The sequence below is a fragment of the Capra hircus genome, chromosome 21, assembly GCF_001704415.2.
Source record: "Capra hircus breed San Clemente chromosome 21, ASM170441v1, whole genome shotgun sequence".
Classification (NCBI taxonomy): domain Eukaryota; kingdom Metazoa; phylum Chordata; class Mammalia; order Artiodactyla; family Bovidae; genus Capra; species Capra hircus.
The window spans coordinates 25,673,120-25,695,302 of NC_030828.1; the positions used below are offsets into that span (position 1 = coordinate 25,673,120).

Here is a 22,183-nt window from a genome sequence, read left to right on the forward strand (position 1 = left end):
ATTGTTTCACCTAAATATTTAAGATTTATGTTGGTGGTTAAAACATTTGTATCATATTTCCTTTGTTCTGAATTTAAGAAAACGTATTTAATTTTGTTCTTAACCGATTCATCTTATTGCTGCCAGATAGAGATGAAAGTAATTGTAAATACAACAGTTTTAGTGAAAGTCATTTCAAATTTAGCTCTAGATTATATTTTAGTGAGTAGGCAAGATACAGGTTTACCTCCTCTCCTAGAACTCTGGTAACATTAGAACTTCGGGCTTCCCTGGTGGCTCAGACAGTGGAGAATCTGCCTGCAGTGCTTTTGAGAAGGATAACCTTCCATTGTTTCTCTTCTGTACCCCTACTACTGATTTCTGGTCCACAGTTTGAACTAAGGAGTATCCTTTTAGTACAGTAGTTTCATTCCGAGGGTAGAGGCCAATTTTCTAGAGGGAGAAGAATCTTTAAATGACCTAATATTGAGACAAGATAACAGTAGCAATAATTCTATTTTATTCTTTTAAAGTGAAGGAAAAAAGTGATCTAGAGGAAGGATATTAAATGCATTCAGTGTCTGATGCTAGTCTTCATTCAAGGAGAATGCGTTGATTTCTTTTTCTTAATGACAGAGGAAAAGGTTAATGGACAGAAAGTTGGTAAAATGTGAAAGAGCCTTGAAACTGTGGCTTAGTAGTTACAATATCTCTTTGTGTAAAAGGGGACTTTACAGTTTTGCAATGGTTTCCCTTATGGCTTCTTTATAAAAGTAGGTAAATGTTTTAGGAGGTGGTTTTTTGTTTTTTTGTTTTTTTTTTTTTTGTAACTTGAAAATGCTTATTTATTAACTGATAATGTATATTAACCTCTTTGGCTGAATCTGATTTTTCTGTGTTTTTGTATATCGTTAGAAAAAAAATGAACTCAAAACACTGTGGTTAGTACTGTTTTTGTAGAAGCGAACAGATCTTTCTATCCTTATACCCATTTTTTCCCTCCACAAATAAGCATCTTGGTTACTTCCCCTACTCCCACATTTTTTGTAGGTACGTGATTTCTTAGCAGAGCTTAGTATATTGACTGTGCCTTACTTCTTGAGGCTTCTCCCCTAAGTTTAGTGATGTGCCTGGGCTTCCTTCTGTTTCTGATCTCTATCCTTGCTGTTTCCTCATTACAGCTTTTAAGTATTGGAATTTCATAGGATTCTGACCTTAACACTCTTCTCACTCTATACTTCTTGGATAATCTCCAGTCCCATATCATCAGTTAACATCTTTATATATTAATGGTTCTGAGATTAGTGTCTTAAATACGGATTTTTTGTTTGCACTTAAGACTCCTGTTCACTGAACTCTTCCTTGAGCGTTTCTTCCACACCTGTGTTAAACTCACCAAAGCTAAGTGGCTTATTTTGTCCTCCCCAGCAGTGTCCTTCAAGTCCTTTTCCCCCTACCCTCACAGTAAACGTGCGGTGGTATTACCATCCATGTCAGAACCCAGGTGCCACTGAGTCTTCCTTCTCTTCTCCCCCAGTTAGCCACAACTTCCCATTGATTTAAAATCCATAGTAACTCTGGAATCAATCCTTTTTTTCTTCACTGTTTTAGCACGCATGACAGTGTGGTTTCTTAGATTACTAAAACAGCACCCTGACCAATCTTCACTTTTAGTTTTGGCTCTCTATGATACATTCTTCACTATTCATTCACGTCTGTCTCTGCTTAAAATTCTATAGTGATTTCTTATTGCCTTTTGAATTTTTTACCAGCTGATTCTGTCCTAAGGGTTCTCTGAGGTAGTTACCCAATAACCTTAAGAGGAGGAAGTATTGTTACCTTCATTTAACAAGTGAGATGATTTAGAAACACTTCCTATTAATAATTTGTCTAGGGTTGCCTCAGCTTGTGAGTGGCTAGCATACTTTGAACTGAAGTTTGCCATATCAAAGTCCCTTTTAACCACCCAGCCATGTGACTTCCTAGTCTAACCTCTGCTTACTAATACATCTCCCCGGCCCCAGCTCCCCTCCACACACACCATTCTGAGCTATTAGCAGTCCCTCCTTAAAAGACAAAATCATAACCTGTTGCCTGAGGGAATTCCCTGGTGGTCCAGTGGTTAGGACTCTGTACGTCAAGGGCAGGGGGGCATGGGTTCCATCCCTGGTTAGAGAACTAAGAATCTGCATCCCATGAGGTTCAGAAAAATAACAACAACAACTTGCCAGAGCTTAAAGACAAATGTTTTCAAAGACGTATTTCTGACAGTTTTTTGGAACATGCCTAAAAAGATACAGAACATTTTAGCATCCCTAGAATGTAAGAAGGTAAAAGATTGAAATATAGGAAATCTTCAGGTAGTTTTCCATGTGTGGTTAGTTTTGCATTTCATAGCTGTTGAATTCCTCACATAATAAAAGCATGAGACCTGGTTGTATAAGAGGAAGATTAGGCAAAGTGTGAACACACTTCATCTGAGCAATTAAAAATGCTAGTAACCTCCTAAAGTAGATGTTAGCCAGAACCTTGTGTTCATTTTTGCATCCAGGTGTATAAAGAATCTACCTGTGAACCCAAGTCATATAAGCTTCTGAGTAAGTTACAGATAAGGAAATGGGCTGCATGTATTCTTTAATATCAAATATTGTATCATCAAAAAAGTTAAATACTTCAGCTAATCTTGTCTAGATTAGCTGGACATTCCAGTTTTAGAACATTTCCATCACTCCAGAAAGATTCTTTGAGTGTTTTTAAACAGGTCTCATTTCCATCCCCAGTCCTGGGTAACCAACCAATAGCCTGCTCTCTTCTCTGTAGATTTGTTCTTTCTCAGCATTTGATATAAATAGAATCATGAAATACATGGTCTTTTGAGTTTGGCTTCTTTCATCACCTAGGTTGTTTTTGTGAGGTATATCCATGTAGCAATGTCTGTCATTAGCTTGGTCCCTCCCTTCCTTTTTTTTTTTTTTTGCCTTTTCTTTTTTTCCCTTCTTGTTTTCTCCACCGTCCCCCCCTCCCTTTTTTAATCTAAGTATAATCAAACTGTTAATCCTTTTGTGTCTGACCCATTTCACTTAGCATAATGCCTTCAAGGTTCATTCATCTAGTAGCATATATGAGAATTTCATTCCTTTTCAAGGCAGTAATATTCCATTGTATGTATGTTTATCACATTTTTGTTTTTTTATCCATCCATGGCCATTGGGTTGTTTCTGCCTTTTGGCTATTGTGTAATGATGATATAAACATTGTAAATATCTGTTCTGGGTCTTGATTTCAAATATTTTGGGTATATCCCTAGAAGTGGAATTGCTGGATCATAAGTAATCCTATATTTAACTTTTTGAGGAGCTGCCAAACTTTTCCACAGAGGCTGCACTATTTTATATTCCTATCACCAATGCAGAAGAGTTCCAGTTACTCCACATCCTCAGCAAAATGTACTGATTTTTTGAGAATAGCCATCTTAATGATATGAAGTGATATCTCATTCTGGTTTTGATTTGCATTTCTTAATGATTAGTGATGTTGAGCATCTTTTCATGTGCTTTATTGGCCATGCTTGGGTATACCTTCTTTGGAAATAATGTCTATTCAAGTCCTTTGCCTATTTTTGGATTAAATTGTTTGTTGAATTGTAGGAGTTCTTTATATATTCTAGATATTAAGTATTTATATCTTTTGCCACGTGTTTCCTCCTAGAAGTTTTGTAATTTTAGCTCTTATGTTTAGATCTTTGATCCATTTTCAGTTAATTTTTGCACGTGGTATAAGGTAAAGGGTTCAGCCTCATAATTTTGCATGGATATTCTATTTTCCTGGCACTATTTGTTGAAAAGACTGTCCTTTCTCCCATTGAACTGTCTTGGCTTCTGTTCAGTTCAGTCGCTCAGTCATGTCCGACTCCTTGCGACCCCATGAATCGCAGCAAGCCAGGCCTCCCTGTCCATCACCAACTCCCGGAGTTCACTCAGACTCACGTCCATCGAGTCAGTGATGCCATCCAGCCATCTCATCCTCTGTCGTCCCCTTCTCCTCCTGCCCCCAACCCCTCCCAGCATCAGAGTCTTTTCCAGTGAGTCAGCTCTTCATATGAGGTGGCCAAAGTACTCGAGTTTCAGCTTTAGCATCATTCCTTCCAAAGAAATCCCAGGGCTGATCTCCTTCAGAATGGACTGGTTGGATCTCCTTGCAGTCCAAGGGACTCTCAAGAGTCTTCTCCAATACCACAGTTCAAACCCATCAATTCTTTGGCACTCAGCTTTCTTCACAGTCCAACTCTCACATCCATACATGACCACTGGGAAAACCATAGCCTTGACTAGACGTACCTTAGTCGGCAAAGTAATGTCTCTGCTTTTGAATATGTTATCTAGGTTGGTCATAACTTTTCTTCCAAGGAGTAAGCGTCTTTTAATTTGATGGCTGCAGTCACCATCTGCAGTGATTTTTGAGCCCCCCAAAATAAAGTCTGACACTGTTTCCATTGTTTCCCCGTCTATTTCCGATGAAGTTCCAGGCAAGAGTACTGGAGTGGGGTGCCATTGCCTTCTCCGAATGGATTGTTTCCAATTTTCAGCTAATTTGAATAATGCTGCCAAGAACATTTATGTGTAAGTTTTTGTGTGGCATACATTTTTGTTTCTCTTAAGTAGAAACCTAGAACTGGAATTACTGGGTCGTGTGATAACTGCATGTGTAACTTTGTAAGAAATGGTTTAACTGTATTCCTAAGTTTCTGTTGCGTTCTGTGTTCCCATCAGGAATGTGTGAGTTTTTCTCTTTAACCCTGCCAACACCAACACTTGATACAGTAGTAAGTCTTTTTAAATTTAACTGCTCTAGTAGACATGATGTAGAAGGCAATTGCACCCCAGTCCAGTGCTCTTGCCAGGAAAATACCATGGACAGAGGAGCCTGGTAGGCTGCAGTCCATGGGGACGCTAAGAGTCAGACACGACTGAGCGACTTCACTTTGACTTTTCACTTTCATGCATTGGAGAAGGAAATGGCAACCCACTCCAGTGTTCTTGCCTGGGGAATCCCAGGGACGGGGGAGCCTGGTGGGCTGCCGTCTATGGGGTCGCACAGAGTCGGACACAACTGAAGCGACTTAGCAGTGGACATGAAGTGGCATCTCTTCGTGGGGTTAAATTATGTTTCCTAAATGACAAATGTTGAATGCTACCTACTGTTCCTCTGGCTTTAGCCTCCTGTCATTCCAATTCTCACTCCCCTTTTCCCCACCATACTTAGTCTTAAGCTCTATCAAGACCTCACTCCCAGTAGTACTTCTTTGTTTTCCTTTGCTTCAGTTCCCTCTTCAGTCATTTTTCTTCCTAGTATTCTTAGCCTCTAGTCTTGGAGCAATTCTACCGTTTATATACGCTGCTTTTAAACCTAAGCCACTGAATGCAACCAGAGAAAGTCACAAAATTTTTTGTTTTGATACCACTGTGAGTTTTTCTGTAGCTTTTTACTTGGATTTAGTTTCAAACTTACATAGAAGCTGCATGCACAGTACAAAAAGGTCCCATCCCCTCTTCAGAGATTCTCAATTAATTCTTATGGTTTTTCCCATCTGCTTTATCATATTCTCTCTCTCTCTCTCTTTCTCTGTGTAAAAATATAGGTATATATATGTTTTCTTTTCTGAGTCATTTGAGAGTAAAGCTGGAGATTTACCCTGGCTACATAGCTATTAAGTGATAAAGTGGGGAATTAAATTCAGATCTCTTTTTTTGGTCTCCTTTGTATCTGGCACATATTTGGTGCTCTGAGAATGCTTCTTGAATTGACCAATGACTACACCTTATTTGTTAGAATCTAAATATATCTCGTCTCCTTTTGGGGTTTTAAAAGTATAGGTGCTTGGGCTTTGAAGCTGGATTCAGATCCTTACAAATAGCTGTGAAAAGAAGAGAAGCGAAAAGCAAAGGAGAAAAGGAAAGATATAAGCATCTGAATGCAGAGTTCCAAAGAATAGCAAGAAGAGATAAGAAAGCCTTCCTCAGCGAACAATGCAAAGAAATAGAGGAAAACAACGGAATGGGAAAGACTAGAGATCTCTTCAACAAAATTAGAAATACCAAGGGAACATTTCATGCAAAGATGGGCTCGATAAAGGACAGAAATGGTATGGACCTAACAGAAGCAGAAGATATTAAGAAGAGGTGGCAAGAATACACAGAAGAACTATACAAAAAAGATGTTCATGACCCGGATAATCTCGATCGCGTGATCACTCATCTAGAGCCAGACATCCTGGAATGTGAAGTCAAGTGGTCCTTAGAAAGCGTCAGTACAAACAAACCTAGTGGAGGTGATGGAATTCCAGTTGAGCTATTTCAGATCGTGAAAGATGATGCTGTGAAAGTGCTGCACTCAATATGCCAGCAAATTTGGAAAACTCAGCAGTGGCCACAGGACTGGAAAAAGGTCAGTTTTCATTCCAATCCCAAAGAAAGGCAATGCCAAAGAATGCTCAAACTACCACACAATTGCACTCATCTCACATGCTAGTAAAGTCATGCTCAAAATTCTCCAAGCCAGGCTTCAGCAATACGTGAACTGTGAACTCCCTGATGTTCAAGCTGGTTTTAGAAAAGGCAGAGGAACCAGAGATCAAATTGCCAACATCTGCTGGATCATGGAAAAAGCAAGAGAGTTCCAGAAAAACATCTATTTCTGCTTTCTTGACTATGCCAAAGCCTTTGACTGTGTGGATCACAATAAACTGTGGAAAACTCTGAAAGAGATGGGCATACCAGACCACCTGACCTGCCTCCTGAGAAACCTGTATGCAGGTCAGGAAGCAACAGTTAGAACTGGACATGGAACAACAGACTGGTTCCAAATAGGAAAAGGAGTATGTCAAGGCTGTATATTGTCACCTTGCTTATTTAACTTCTATGCAGAGTACATCATGAGAACGCTGGGCTGGAAGAAACACAAGCTGGAACCAAGATTGTCGGGAGAAATATCAGTAACCTCAGATAGGCAGATGCCACCACCCTTATTGCAGAAAGTGAAGAGGTACTAAAAAACCTCTTGATGAAAGTGAAAGAGGAGAGTGAAAAAATTGGCTTAAAGCTCAACATTCAGAAAATGAAGATCATGGCATCTGGTCCCATCACTTCATGGGAAATAGATGGGAAACAATGGAAACAGTGTCAGACTTTATTTTTCTGGGCTCCAAAATCACTGCAGATGGTGACTGCAGCCATGAAATTAAAAGACGCTTACTCCTTGGAAGCAAAGTTAACGACCAACCTAGATAGCATATTCAAAAGCAGAGACATTACTTTGCCGCCTAAGGTCGTCTTGTCAAGGCTATGGTTTTCCCAGTAGTCATGTATGGATGTGAGAGTTGGACTGTGAAGAAAGCTGAGTGCCAAAGAATTGATGGGTTTGAACTTGGTGTTGGAGAAGACTCTTGAGAGTCCCTTGGACTGCAAGGAGATCCAACCAGTCCATTCTGAAGGAGATCAGCCCTGGGATTTCTTTGGAAGGAATGATGCTAAAGCTGAAACTCCAGTACTTTGGCCACCTCATATGAAGAGTTGACTCACTGGAAAAGACTCTGATGCTGGGAGGGGTTGGGGGCAGGAGGAGAAGGGGACGACAGAGGATGAGATGGCTGGATGGCATCACTGACTTGATGGACGTGAGTCTGAGTGAACTCCGGAAGTTGGTGATGGACAGGGAGGCCTGGCGTGCTGCGATTCATGGGGTCTCAAAGAGTCGGACACGACTGAGCGACTGAACTGAACTCAACTAGCCGTTTGACCTGAGCAGATTCCATCATCTCTAAAGCTCAGTTCCCTCATTTCTGAAGTGGAGATGGTAATAGTCCTATTTGTAAGGGATATTATTGTGAAGATTGGGTGAGACATTGCAGGTAAAGAATTTATCATGGACCCTCTCATTTCTGTTCTTCTCTTGTCCTACTACTCTGATTTAGCTACAAGCTTCTGGTATCTCCTGGCCCATGATCTTTTACTGGCAGAGTTGATAAGACATCTAAGTGAATTTCTAGACAGTTAGCAAAGAGAGACCTTTTAGGAGAAAGGTCTGGGCTAGACTCATGTTTTGAAGACATTTGCACAGAGCTGCTACTTAGAGCTTTGAAACTTGAACTTTGTACATAAGGAGACAAATTGCAGGTGATGAGATACAGATCCAGGACCCACACACCTTTGGACATTTCGGTTTTCAAGTATTTTTTTTATTGGCTTCTCAACTTGTGAAATATTTCAGAAATACCAACTTTTTGGCATCCATAAAATGCAGATTCACATACCTGGAAGTAGTATAGAAATTTCAGGTAGTCTGATATTTCTGCCCATTTCCTGCACCCTTTTTTTTTTTTTTTTGAATGAAATATTCTATCTTGTTAGATCACATATCCTAGGTTTTGATTCAGAAGATAACGGTCATCAGAAGTGTGACCCCATTTAACATGGAGGAGGAAGAGAAATCATCAAAGGAATTAATTCCAAAGTAAGATTTGATTGATGTTGTATAGTCTTTTTAGTCAGTAAGATGCCAGACACTATTTATTAGGTGGTTGATTTATCAGAGAAGATGGGTAAAGGGAGATGCACCTGAAATCAGAGGAGTGTAAATGAGGATGAGAGAAAATGTAGAAAAATCGCAAGAATCTGTGATGAATCTAGATGTTTAATTGCTGATTTGTATATAATTAAACTCCAAGCCATATTTTATCCTTTTAATGATTTGGATAATTTTCTCAGAATAATTATCCCTTTGAAGGAAATGGGTTGCCAGGACCTCTTGTCTGATTGCTTTAACAGAATGAATTCCATGTAGATAAAATTTTTAATATTATTCTTCATGGTGCTGTCTTCCTATGAAAATCAGGAGTAAAATATTCTAGAAAAATAGCACAGAACCTTGCTGATTTGTCACCAATATCCTTGGTTTGGTTGTCTCTCATAAGGAACAGATTCTGGGACTTTTCCTGGTGGTTCAGTGGTTAGGACTCCCACACTTGCACTGCAAGGGGCTAGGGTTCAGTCCCTGCCTGGTTAGGGAACTGAGATCATGCATGCCTTGTGGTACAGCCCAAAACAAAGAAACGGTCCCAATTATAGGTATCTCTTAATACCTCACTCTTAACTGTGAGCGTTAGAATTTTACATTCTAGAAATTAAAATTTTACTGTCTGATAACAGTGAGGAAGCTTACCTCTCAAGACCAAATCAACTGCAGTGATCATTCAGTTGACACTTTGGGATGGAAGCTGTTTTATATTTTCAGTACCATAATTCTTAAAATGAGAGTGCTGCATAAGTTGAGGATGTGTGTTAATAAAGAGAGAACAATATCCTGGCTTGCTGCATGTGTTTGCTTGATTTCACATTTATGGTCCATCTTAAGAGAAAACAGGGGCTTCCCAGGTGGTGCTAGTGGTAAAGAACCTCCCTGTCAATGCCGGAGACATAAGTGACTCCGGTTTGATCCTTGGAGTGGTGGATTCCCTGGAGGAGGAAATGGCAAACCACTCCAGTAATCCTGCTTGGAGAATCCCATGGACGAGGAGCCTGGCAGGCTACGGTCCATGAAGTCGCAAAGAGTTGGATACAACTGAAGTGACGTAGCACAAAGACAAAACAAAAAAATGTATGAAATAAAAATGTATGAAAAAAATATGAATAACACAGAAACAAATATATTTCATACTAACCAGAAATCTTGCATGTAAAATGAGTCTAAAGTGGCTGTCAGTTTTTTTTTCTTTTTTAAGCTGAGGGGAAGGAAACTTGAGTGTTCATTAACAGGAAAAAATTATTTTGTATTGCAGGTAAAATATTTTTTTCATTACCCGTCATTTGTTAGACCTAGCTCCTTAAATAGTTAGAAGAGATAAAGAGGTATTAAGTAATGTTCAAAGTACATAGGTAGCCAGATAATTGTACCCCAGAGCTTCTGTAAGGTGTTAGCCACAGCTGAACATTTTTAAATGATCATAATCCCAGGAGATCTAATTATTTTATAATTCACATTTGCTTAATTGGAATGTGTGTATTGAATGGACATTCCTTCTTTTCAAGGGAAACCTATATTGCATAGTTAGTTGGTTTTAGAAGTTTAGAAAAAGCAGGGAAAGAAACCACATTAACCACAGAAGTTATTCTCTGCAAAATACACCCACCTTGGAATAATACTGGCATAATGGCATAATTTGTTCTATGAAATCAGACCTTTGTATACCTGTCGCATGTGTGTGCTGGGTCGCTTCATCTGTGTCCGACTCTTTGAGACTCTGTGGACTGTAGCCCACCAAGGCTCGTCTGTCCATGGATTCTCCAAGCAACCGTGCTGGAGTGGGTTGCCGTTTCCTTGTCCAGGAGACCCTCGTGACCCAGGGGTTGAACGCACGGCTCCTGTGTCTCCCGCATTGCAGGTGGATCCTTTACCACTGAGCCGCTCACTGGGGAAGCCCCACAGGTCGCATATGTTACCTTTTTTATTTAAAAACAGAGCAGAGAAAAGCTCATAAACTCCTTAGTTGTTGATGAGAAATAGACATGTTGAAGGACTTGTTTTGTCTCTTCCATTAGTACAGGAGGGTAACACTGACAGTATTCTCATGTGGTTTGTTTCTCACCCTCTGGAAAGGATTGAGGCAGAGTGTGATGCCAGAGTGCTTTTTTCTTTCTAAAATATTTGTTTTCTCATTGGGGTGCCTGTATCTTTTCGACTTAGTGTTTATATGTGTATATATCCTATATAGAGTGGAGTTGCTGGGTCATAGGTTCGTTCTATTTTTAGTTGTTTGAGAAACCACATGTCTTCCACAGTGGCTGCATCAATTTACATTCCCACCAACAGTGTATGTATGAGGGTTCCCTTTTCTCCACATCCTCTCCAGCATTTGTTATTTGTGTCCTTTTTGTTTGAAGATGGCCATTCCTGTTGACAGGTGTAAGGTGATAATCTCATTGTGCTTTTGATTTGTGTTTCCCTGGTGATTAGTTGTATTGAGCATTTTGTCGTGCGCCTGTTGGCCATCTGCATTTCCTCTTTGGAAAAATATGTATTCAAATCCTCTGCCCATTTTTTAATCTGGTTACTTGTTTTTTTAATGTTGAGTCATATGAACTGTTTATATTATTTGCAAATATTTTCTCCCATTCAGTACTCTGTCTTTTCATTTGGTCGATGGTTATTTTTCCTTTGCTATCCGTAAAAGCTTTTAAGTTGAATTAGGTCCCGTTTGTTTATTTTCGCTTTTATTTCCTTGGTCTTAGGGGATGGATTAAAAAAGAATTGCTAAAATTTAGGTCAGAGAGTGTTCTGACTATGAGGAAAACTCAAAACTTTTTAATCTTGCTTATCTCTTGAAATTTTAAATCATACTTTCCTTGGTCTTGGGTTTTCCTGGTCACTCAGAGGTAGAGGATCCACCTGCCAATGCAAGAGATGCAGGTTCAATCCCTGAGTCAGGAAGATCCTCTGAAGAAGAAAATGGCAACCCACTCCAGTATTCCTTCCTGGAAAGTACCATGGACAGAGGGGCCTGGTGGGCTGCAGTCCATGGAGTTACAAAGAGTCGGACACAACATAGCAACTAAACAACAAAAACAACAACAAATCCTTGGTCTTTGCTTCTATATGACTTAAAGCCAGGTTCTTGGGACTTTTAACTTTGCTGGCAGTATTTTGAGGCTAATATTGAAACTAGTTGGAATTCATCCAGCAGATTTGAGACAAATAAGGAGCTGTTATAGGGCCCATTGTTGATGAAGTAGATACAATTTCAGCTGAATGCTAAATGGCTTCAAAGAGTATGGTGCCTAGCAGTTTATTTTGTGTTTTATAACTGCGCATAGAAACAGAAGAGGAAAGTCTGATCTTGGAATGGCATGTATCCTAATAGGAACTTAAAATTATCAAAATGATCTCTATGTATTATTGAAACAAGATCCAATGCAGATTCGTGTGTTGACTTAAGTAGTTTTAAAGTTAATATGCTGCTTTTTTTCTTAATTTAGGGAGACTTGAAAATTACTGGTGGTTTTTTCAGCTTTTGAAGTAGTGAAAAAATACACGTAGGATATTTTAATGGTGTGGGAAAGGGACTACTTTGATTTTACTTGAAAGGGAAAGTTGCTCAGTCACGTCCGACTCTTTGCAACCCCATGGACTAATACATAATACAGTCCATGGGGTTCTCCAGGCCAGAATACTGGAGTGGATAGCCTTTCCCTTCTCCAGGGGATCTTCCCAATGCAGGGATCGAACCCACATCTCCTGCGTTGCAGGCAGATTCTTTACCACCTGAGCCACAAGGGAAGCCCTTCATTTTACTTATGTATAGTAGTAATATCTTTGTTAAATGACCTATCAGTTCGGTTCAGTCGTGTCTGACTCTTTGCGATCCCGTGAATTGCAGCATGCCAGGCCTCCCTGTCCATCAGCAACTCCCGGAGTTCACTCAAACTCATGTCCATCGAGCTGGTGATGCCATCCAGCCATCTCATCCTCTGTCGTCCCCTTCTCCTTCTGCCCCCAATCCCTCCCAGCATCAGAGTCTTTTTCCAATGAGTCAGCTCTTTGCATGAGGTGGCCAAAGTATTGGAGTTTCAGCTTTAGCATCATTCCTTCCAAAGAAATCTCAGGACTGATTTCCTTTAGGATGGACTGGTTGGATCTCCTTGCAGTCCAAGGGACTCGCAAGAGTCTTCTCCAACACCACAGTTCAAAAGCATAATTCTTCGGCGCTCAGCTTTCTTCACAGTCCAACTCTCACATCCATACATGGCTACTGGGAAAACCATAGCCTTGACTAGATGGGCCTTTGTTGGCAAAGTAATGTCTCTGCTTTTGAATATGCTATCTAGGTTGGTCATAACTTTCCTTCCAAGGAGTTAAGCGTCTTTTAATTTCATGGCTGCAGTCACCATCTGCAGTGATTTTGGAGCCCAGAAAAAAAGTCTGACACTGTTTTTCACTGTTTCCTCATCTATCTGCCATGGAGTGATGGGACCAGATGCCATGATCTTCATTTTCTGAATGTTGAGCTTTAAGCCAGTTTTTTCACTCTCCTCTTTCATTTTCATCAAGAGGTTTTTTAGCTCCTCTTCACTTTCTGCCATAAGGGTGGTGTCATCTGTATATCTGAGGTTACTGATATTTTTCCCAGCAATCTTGGTTCCGGCTTATGCTTCTTCCAGCCCAGCGTTTCTCATGATGTACTCTGCATAGAAGTTAAATAAGCAAGGTGACAATATACAGCCTTGACGTACTCCTTTCCCTATTTGGAACCAGTCTGCTGTTTCATACCCAGTTCTAACTGTTGCTTCCTGACCTGCATACAGGTTTCTCAGGAGGCAGGTCAGGTGGTCTGGTATGCCCATCTCTTTCAGAGTTTTCCACAGTTTATTGTGATCCACACAGTCAAAGGCTTTGGCATAGTCAAGAAAGCAGAAATAGATGTTTTTCTGGAACTCTCTTGCTTTTTCCATGATCCAGCAGATGTTGGCAGTTTGATCTCTGGTTCCTCTGCCTTTTCTAAAACCAGCTTGAACATCAGGGAGTTCACGGTTCATGTATTGCTGAAGCTTGGCTTGGAGAATTTTGAGCATGACTTTACTAGCATGTGAGATGAGTGCAATTGTGCAGTAGTTTGAGCATTCTTTGGCATTGCCTTTCTTTGGGATTGGAATGAACACTGACCTTTTCCAGTCCTGTGGCCACTGCTGAGTTTTCCAAATTTGCTGGCATATTGAGTGCAGCACTTTCACAGCATCATCTTTCACGATCTGAAATAGCTCAACTGGAATTCCATCACCTCCACTAGGTTTGTTTGTACTGACGCTTTCTAAGGACCACTTGACTTCACATTCCAGGATGTCTGGCTCTAGATGAGTGATCACGCGATCGAGATTATCCGGGTCATGAACATCTTTTTTGTATAGTTCTTCTGTGTATTCTTGCCACCTCTTCTTAATATCTTCTGCTTCTGTTAGGTCCATACCATTTCTGTCCTTTATCGAGCCCATCTTTGCATGAAATGTTCCCTTGGTATTTCTAATTTTGTTGAAGAGATCTCTAGTCTTTCCCATTCCGTTGTTTTCCTCTATTTCTTTGCATTGTTCGCTGAGGAAGGCTTTCTTATCTCTTCTTGCTATTCTTTGGAACTCTGCATTCAGATGCTTATATCTTTCCTTTTCTCCTTTGCTTTTCGCTTCTCTTCTTTTCACAGCTATTTGTGAGGCCTCTCCAGGCAGCCGTTTTGGTTTTTTGCATTTCTTTTCCATGGGGATGGTCTTGATCCCTGTCTCCTGTACAGTGTCACGAACCTCCATCCATAGTTCATCAGTCACTCTATTAGATCTAGTCCCTTAAATCTGTTTCTTACTTCCACTATGAGTTGCATTAAATTCTTGAAAAGAATATCATACAAACTAGAAAGTTTTAAATACAGACTTGTCATCTGGCATACTATTTTTGGATTGTCATAGATTAATCTGCTGGTTGTTTAATGGCTTGGAAAGGGGAAAGGAACTAATTTAAACTGGATTAGTGTGTTCTACACTGTTAAAGCATTCCCAGATTCTAAAAATTAAAGATGGAGATACTGGTAATTTGATTTTCACATGGGTGATTGGATTTCATATAATTGATATATAAGGGTTCAGGGCTTGTTTTTGTGATGTGGGTAAATGCAAGTCAAGTGTTAATCCATTATATAAATATTTGAGTGCCTGGAACAGCTGTTCTATGTAGGTGTGCCAAATACTAGAAATACAGAGGTTAGCAAGACTGATGGCTCCTAAAATATATCGTTACCAAAATATAGTGGGCTGAATTACGTGGTCTAACTTTGACCACAAAAGTGGCTTGTGTATTAACATGTCTTGGAGTCTTTTTTCATTTCTTTCTATAGCACTCCCTTTCTCATCAAAGTTGGGACCTGTATAGTACAGAAGAGCTAAGGAAAATATGGCAGATACAGATAAAGGTTCATGATTTGTCATGTCCTGTATTAGGGGTTTGCTGGAAATTCATATGAAGACCATGTTGATCTGACTTAGTAAAGCCTCTGAAGTGAGCTGCATTTTCTGACTCACGTGTGTATGTGTTACAGTCTCCTTGGCAGTGTAGGTTAAGAGTTGATTTAGAAGCAGGTAGGAAAATTTGCTCCCTGTCCTCCACAATACATACATAGGTATACATACAGGTGCCCATGTGCATGTCCCATATTTGAGCTAGAGATTTTAGGTTTAAAATTGGATTAAATTTTTAGATTTGAGTTGGTCATATTTCATTCACAGTATGAGTTGTTCTGATCCTTTTATTATAACAGTGTTTACCTGCAGCATTTAGGGAATTGGAGGTTTGAATTTAGATCAGAGGAAAAGTTTGTAGAGCCAGCAGATAGGTTTGGTAGGGGAGAGTATTTGACACGTGCTACCTGAGAAAAAGGGAGAGAAGGCAGGGTTTGGGATAAAATAATTTTGCCTGTTTTATAGTTGGGTAGAATCCATACTAGAAGGGTTAGATCCCTGGGTGGGGAAAATCCCCTGGAGAAGGAAATGGCTACCCATTCCAGTATTCTCACCTGGGAAATCCCATGGACAGAGGAGCATGGTGATCTCTAGTCCCTGAGGTCACAAAGAGTCAGGCACAATTTAGCGACTAAACAACAACAGTTCTACAAGTGCCTATTCAAGTGCCTTTTTTTAGACAAGGTAGTGTTTGGTGCTATATCAAAGATTAATCTGATGTAGAGCTTGCCTGAAAGAAGGCTACGGTTCAGTAACAGTGCTCCTGACTTGGAATTAGCTTAAGTACCAGTGAATATTCTACCAGCTAGGTTGCTCATACCTGACAGAGAGTGTATCCAGATTAGTATAGGAGACTAAAATTCATCCCTTCTTCTTTGTGCTGACCCTTCAGTTTTCCCTCCAGTTCCTGCCTTTGTCTCTTTTAGGCTGTGAGCGAGGTGATGTGTTTTTCTGTTCCTTTTTGAGGTGAACTGTTTGTGAGATTTCCCACTAGAGAGACTACTGTTCTGGTCCTCCTGACAAGTAAAACAAAAATGGAGTATGGGGGTAGGATGCAAATAATGATTGTATAGTCAAAGCTGTGCTCTTCATAGCTCTTGCCGTCTTACAGAGACTGACTCTTAGTTAGTAGAAGACAACTGAAGACGAGTTAAAGTGAGGGAGAGTGTGTTACACCATCGGAGAGGAACGAGAACATGAAATCAGTGAAGTGGTATGTTGCTGTCAGGATTTTCTTCTTTCTTGCCTATGTTCCTTTATTTTCTCTCTTTTTTTTTCCTCCCCCTTTCCTTTTTTCCTCCCTCTCTTATTTTGTGGATTTAGACCACTGAAATGTTGTATATTATCCATTTACACCTTGGCCTCAGTGATTAACATTCTCTTGTCTTTTCCAGGTGCTCTGTAGTCATTGTGGTGTTGTCTGCTTATTGTGCGCAGTGCAGGATTTGCTTGGGTGGGACGTTTGTTTTATTAACGGTATTTCCCTCGTAGGTTACTGGTCACTGATTCTCTCTTGGCTTTGGTAATGCTTTGCTACTTGGCGTACCCAGAAATTAACTTAATTTGGAGTTTTTAGCAAGGACACACCCACTACTGCATATCCAACTGAAGAATAGCTGTGCTTTCTTGGAGAAGTTTGTCTCTTTAACTGCATAGAGTAACAGGGTTGAGAAGAGGCAGACATTCACTTAATCTTCAGCTCTCACATCGATATTTTAAATGAGAGCACTGCTTCTTATAATTGATTAAAATAGATAGTCACAAATCAGCTTAGACTGCTGTTGGGTTGGATTTGAGTGTGCAGAGATGGCTATAGGAAATGATGCTTCTCTTGTTGTTCGGTATCTGGTTGAACTCCTTGAGAACATCAGGTCCAAATCTTTATTTTTCTCAGGTTTAATTTTGAAATTATAGAAAATTGCAGTAATAATACAAATAGTTCCCATCTATCCCCTGGCAAGATTCACTCATTGTTAACATTTTGCTACATTTGGGCTATCATTTTATTTTTTTCTGAACTTTTTGAGAAGTTGCATGCATCCTGTCCCTTTACCATGTAGTACTGAAAGACATAAATTATCTAAGAACAGCATTCTTATAGTTTCAAGGACATTCCAGTTATCAAGGAAATTGATAGGGTACTATTCTCTAACACACAGCCCACATTCAGATTTCTCTAGTTTCCTCAGTAACGTTCTTTAATAATTTTTTTCCAGTCTAGGATCCAATCTTCAATCATTTATTGACTTGTCATGTCTCTAGTTTCCTTTAATCAGAACCCTATCCTTAGCCTTTCTTTGTCTTTTGTGACACGGACACTTCTGAAGAGTGACAGACCGTTTATTTACAGAATCTCCCTCGATTGGGGTCTGTCTGGTGTGTCCTTGTGATTGAATGTAGGAGGTGAGCAGGAACGCTGCGTTATTGCGTGTGATTCTCAGGGCCTCTCATCAGGAGTATGTTCCCTTGTACTCTTTGCAGTGATACCAGCTTTGATCTTCCCATTAGTGTGGGAAAGTTGCTGTTTTCCTTTCTCCAGTAAGCAATTTCTGGGGAGATACTTGGAGATTTAATATATGCTCTTCATCATCAAACTTTCATCCTCAAAAATTTTAACATTCTTTGGCAGTTTTGCCAGAATCTATCGTTAGTATGGTGGTTGAAGTTCAAATCTTTGATTGCACAAACCCAGTAGTATAGGAGGGAGTCTGTTCCAGCTATTGGGTTCCTTGGCTTTATAAAGTATTTTGTGTTGAACTGTGAGAAAACTGTGTTTTCTCTTCTGAGATTTTGACACATTATTTCAAATTTTGTACTTTTATGCCACTTGTGAGATAAGCCGGCTGTTTTCTTCTTTGTAACAGCCGCTCAGAATGCATTCCACTTTTGTCTTTTCTCTCAGTTACTACTCCCATTTCTAACAGCTGTTCCTTGTGAGAGAGAGCTTTCCTGAATTTATAACCGTATTCTTGGTTTCCAGCTAACATTCATAGATCTAGCACCAAATCCAGGTACCAGTTCCAGATACGGTTTATATCAGTTCCAGATATGGTTTATATCACTTCCAGATACGGTTTATTCAATACAGTAAATTGCTGTTGCTTATACTCTAGCTTGAGCACGAGGCTTTGGAGTCAGATAAATCTGGATTCAAGTCCTATCTCTGCCACTTATTAGCTCTGTCCTCTTCAGCAAGTTCATAACGTCTCTGAACTTCAGTTCCATAATCTGAAAAGAGTTGGTAATAATTGCACCTACCTTTTAGGGGGGAATGAGGATTAAGTGTGCATGTAAAATTATGAGAATGGTGTCTGTTGCACTGTAATCACTCATCAAATGTTTATTGTTATTATATAGAAAGGATTCTTTTATTTTTACACCCAAGATTGGTGCAATTTATTTTTAGCTGTTGTTTTTTATTGTAGGCTCATTTAAATCTGTGGTGAAAATGAGAAAGTTTTAATAAGTGCTACTGAAGCACAGTTAGACTCTTGAATAAATATTTTAACTTATGTGAATATTATTCTATCAGTGACAACTTTGATAAAGTTTAGAGTCATTTCTTAAATTATTTATATGTCCATTATAAGTAGATTATAAAGAAACAAACATTTGAGTTACTTTGACTGAATCCTAAAACCTTTAGCCTTTTCGTGCATAGCAAATACACAGTTTTTCAGCATTAAATAATATTTTAAAAATTAGCCAGTGAATTTTGAGTGTTCGTATGCTATTTCTTACGGCATTTTAAAACCATGTTGTTAATATAAATAGTAAATTTAGTTTGTGAAATCCTGAAACTTTTCTTAAAATTTACTATGGAAACTGAGTTTATTAATACACACATATTGGGGGAACATAGTTATCCAGATATTTTAGGACATATTGATTGAACGCAATTTTATTTTCCAGATAAGCTGTCTAGAACACTTGGAGAACCTGTTTCAATAATGATACTATAGGAATTTGAGTCTGTGGGGAAATGTGCTGTAACCCTTCATTGTAATGTTAGAAGTATAGCTCCTCTTTCTGTTACAACAGAACCAAGAGTCTTATTCTCCTTAGTCAGAGGGTCCCCAGGGATATTCTTGGTACACTCAGGGCACCCCATTGACTGTCTCTTTATAAAAAAAGTTCTTTCATTGGTGGTTATTTATGCTAAAGAAATAAGGTAAACTTTAGGAAAAAAAGAAAGACCTAGTTTTGCTTACTTTGGGTATAAATGATTATAAAAGGTAGAAAAATCTATATGTTACAGTTACATATTGTTCTGTTACATAAATTGGTGTCAGATACCAAGTGAGATGTTACTCTTAATTTTACGTTGCAACCCTTTTTATGTAGCCGTAAGAGTGAAAGCACCTCTTAAACTTTTAGACAATTAAAGTGTGCATAGTTAATTTGAACTGTCTCAACTCTCTTTCATGTTAAATGTGTTACAGGAATGAATCTGAAGTCTGCTGCAATAAAACACTGAAGGCTTTAAAATGTTTTCTTGCATAAAACTCAAACTTTAAGTAGCTGCTTATGAGGATAGGGAAGGGAGGAAGCTAATGTCTGTCTCAAGATACAGGACAGCTGTTTGCTCATCAACCTCAACTGTGTGAGTAGACTTAAGCCTGTAACACTGTGTACTTAGGCATAATAATAACTTACAGTTTTTAAATCTAAAGTACTTAAACATACACTTAAGCCAGCATGATGAGGTATTTTTTAGGGTCTGTTTTTTTCTGGTGGGTAGAATGTTGAGGGTGGAGTGGGTGATAGGTTTCTATTTATAAAGTGTTTCTGAGAATAAAACTTAACAACCAAGTATCATTAGTGACCATGCATCTTTTTTCATTATTCTATTGTTGTGAAGCAAAAGAAGAAAATTCTGTAGATCACTCTATTTTATAGTTGATTTCATCTTTTAAAAATTAATATTTTAATCAATCATAAAATGTATTTTGAAAGTATGTTAGATATTAATATAGAAAATAGCTCTTGGAAATAATTTAATAACTTATTAAATTATAATTAATAATTTTTATAATAGCTGTGTTTAATCAGAGAGAGTATGTACTTCAAAATAAAGGAACTGTAGTTTACTGAATGCAGTTAGAAGTCTTTTACACTTGCCAACTTTGTTTTTAAAAGTGCCTTAATATAAATACCTGTGGAAAGAAGATTCTCCTTTTTCTCTTACTAAAGCTATCACCTTAAGAAATATTTTGGGATAGAGGGGTCTGATTTTTTTTCTACTTTCTTTTTTGTTTTTGTTTTGGGTTTTTTCCTCCTCCTCCATGGGTTTAGGAGTAAGACTCTTAATTGAATGTTTCCCGCAATAGAGAAATGCATGGTTTTATAGAAAAGATAATTAAAAGACATTACCATGAGCAGTGTGATGAACGTGTAGGTTAAGATTTATGAAATCTTATTAACTATTTAGGGAAGTATGAAATAAAAGAAATGCTGTTTGCAGTAAGATGAGCTTACTTTCTCTTTCACATCAGAATGTGTTGACTGAAGGAAAATAAAAATTGACTGATTTTAGAATCAGTGAGTGAGGAGGCTCTTAGAAAGCATAATGAAGAACATGTAGTGAATATGGATGTTCTTGTGAAAGTAGTCAAAGAGTGCATGCCAGAAATGAGAGGAATATGGGTACATTCAAAAGCAGTTAAAAAACTTCAAGTTTCAGTCTGGTCGATTTTTTTTCTCTTCTGGGCTGGTCAGTAAATGGACAGTACTGTATGAATCCCCAGGGGTTACCTTAGTACTAATTGTTCAGTAGCTCTAAAGAAATCATGTTTAATGATGACAAGTCTCACTTTAGTGAGGTTTTAAGGTCTATAATATGATGTTTAATTCCAGTTTACAGTCATTTGGTATTTCCCCCGTAAAGGATGAGTTTAATTTGGTACTATTTTGTGCAGTACTCTAGCACTCTATGCCCTTCTCTTTAATTAGTGTTTCTTTATTGTTGAATAAAGAAAACGTAGGTGAAGGAAGCCTTTAGTACATATTTTTTTATTGAAGGATAATCGCTTTACAGAATTTTGTTTTCTGTCAGACTTCAACATGAATCAGCCATAGGCAAAAGTTTGATTTTTAAAGATGAAATTAGGCAGAAAGGACATGCAGTAGGAAACGAGAAGCTTGTATATAACTATGGAGGGTTTGGGGGAAACTATGCCAGGAGATTGGTCCTGTTTCCATTTCTCCTTCTGTCGCTCTGAGATGATTCTTTGTGTCTGTGTTATTCTGCTGAGCAGGTAGAGCAGAGTGCTGAGAAGCTAATTAAGTTTCCTGGGCTAGGAAGGGTTTGCAGGAGAGTGTGAGCACCATTCGTAAACTCTGCTTTTGCTCTGTCCCTGGCCTGCCGCACCCTTAGCATACGACATAGGCTTCGTGTTGATCTTGCGCTCACATCTGTGACAGAGTTTTGCCTAGATCATATGCACATTTTAACTTCTTATGTTGCTGTGTCTTGCAATATTCAGTAGCATGGAGTTCCTGAGTTACACTGAAAGCCATGTAACGTGCATGGTTAAGGGCCCAGGGTGTACAGTCTGGCTGCCTGATTCAGATCCTAACGTGATCAAATGACTTAAACCTTTCTGTGACTCACTTTTCTAATCTGTAAAATAGATACAGTAATAATTTGTTACCTGATATGGGGTATTGTGAGGTTTAAGTGAGTCATTGATTTTATTATTAATCTTTTGTTTCTTCTTTGAGAAGACTAATAGTAAATGGCCTATTCCAAGTCCTTAAAGTAATCAATTGTAAGGCTTTAGGATCTAGAATTGGAAACCCAAAAAGGAGGGTATTTTCAGTTGGGTATCATGGAAGATCTCTCTTGACCAGTAGCATAGAGAACCTTACTCTCTTGCCTTCTGTTCTCATTCTGCTGTATTAGCTAGCCAGGTTTCAGTTTTCAGTAGACATATGTGGCTAAGTGTATCGGACAGTGAGCGCTCTTCTAGATGGTTGGATTTGAATCTGTAATATATTTACTTTAAGCATGGCATGTCTTGATGACATGCAGCTGTATTTGTCTAGAACATGAAAGATTGGTCTTGGCTTTAGATGTAACTCCACACAAGAGGAAGAAAGGAAGGGAAAATACTTACTGAAGAATATTGGTTAAAGTTAGGGATATTTTCTCTGAGTTT

General features: G+C 38.8%; 1 protein-coding gene across 4 annotated transcripts in view; it reads left to right on the top strand.

Annotated features, from left to right (window-relative positions):
* Positions 1-22,183, top strand: part of ZFAND6 (zinc finger AN1-type containing 6) — a 55,878-nt gene that overhangs the window by 13,054 nt on the left and 20,641 nt on the right. For 2 of the 4 annotated variants that reach the window (XM_018066299.1, XM_018066298.1), the window contains exon 2: positions 19,466-19,626. The exons of the other annotated variants lie outside the window; for them this stretch is intronic. The gene's annotated coding sequence lies outside the window, so the exon portion shown is untranslated. The remainder of the gene's footprint in view (positions 1-19,465; positions 19,627-22,183) is intronic. 4 annotated transcript variants of the gene reach the window in all.